The following is a 646-nucleotide window of genomic DNA, read 5'->3' as shown; positions in this document are numbered from 1 at the left end:
TCCCTCCGGCGCTGCGGGCACGTGGGACGTGTTATTTGAGCTTTGAGCCGCGTTTTGGAGGTCGCTGCCTTTTTCCTTAGCGCTGTCCCGGTACATTTGCTGCTTTTTTTTTCCCCTGTTTGTAGCGGCAAGACCATAGGAACTCCAAGAGAATAATAAATGAGGCGGTCACGTTCTGCAGGTGGCTTTTGTGTTAGCAGAGCCGTCTTACACGAGTCGGTTTCTGTTCAGGGACAGTGTTTGGGCAGGTACTGTCACCTGGGTGGCTGCTGGGCACCCTGCAGCCACGGGCATGGAGCTGGTGAGCAGGAACTGCAAGAGGTGCCAAGTGATACAAGCAGTAGTTGGAATAATAGCATGGGTTTGGTTGGAAAAGACTTTTCAGATCATCGAATCCAATCGATAATGAGTTCCACCCACTTATCCTGGGACACTGACTTTCAGTTTTGCAGAAAAAAAAAAAATACAGCCACTTTAGGAAGTTGAAATGATGAAAAATAGCAGCTTTTCCTTCTCTGGAGACATTCCAGACCCGTCTGGACGTGTTGTTGTGGGCTCTGCTCTAGGGACTCCGCTCTAGCAGGGGGGTTGGCCTAGACAACCTCCAGAGGCCCCAGTGCCTCTGTGAGCGCCGCGGCGGGACTCG

This window comes from Chaetura pelagica, unplaced genomic scaffold (assembly GCF_000747805.2).
Source record: "Chaetura pelagica isolate M959 unplaced genomic scaffold, ChaPel_1.0 scaffold456, whole genome shotgun sequence".
NCBI lineage: Eukaryota > Metazoa > Chordata > Aves > Apodiformes > Apodidae > Chaetura > Chaetura pelagica.
Note: the sequence above shows the minus strand (reverse complement) of the source record.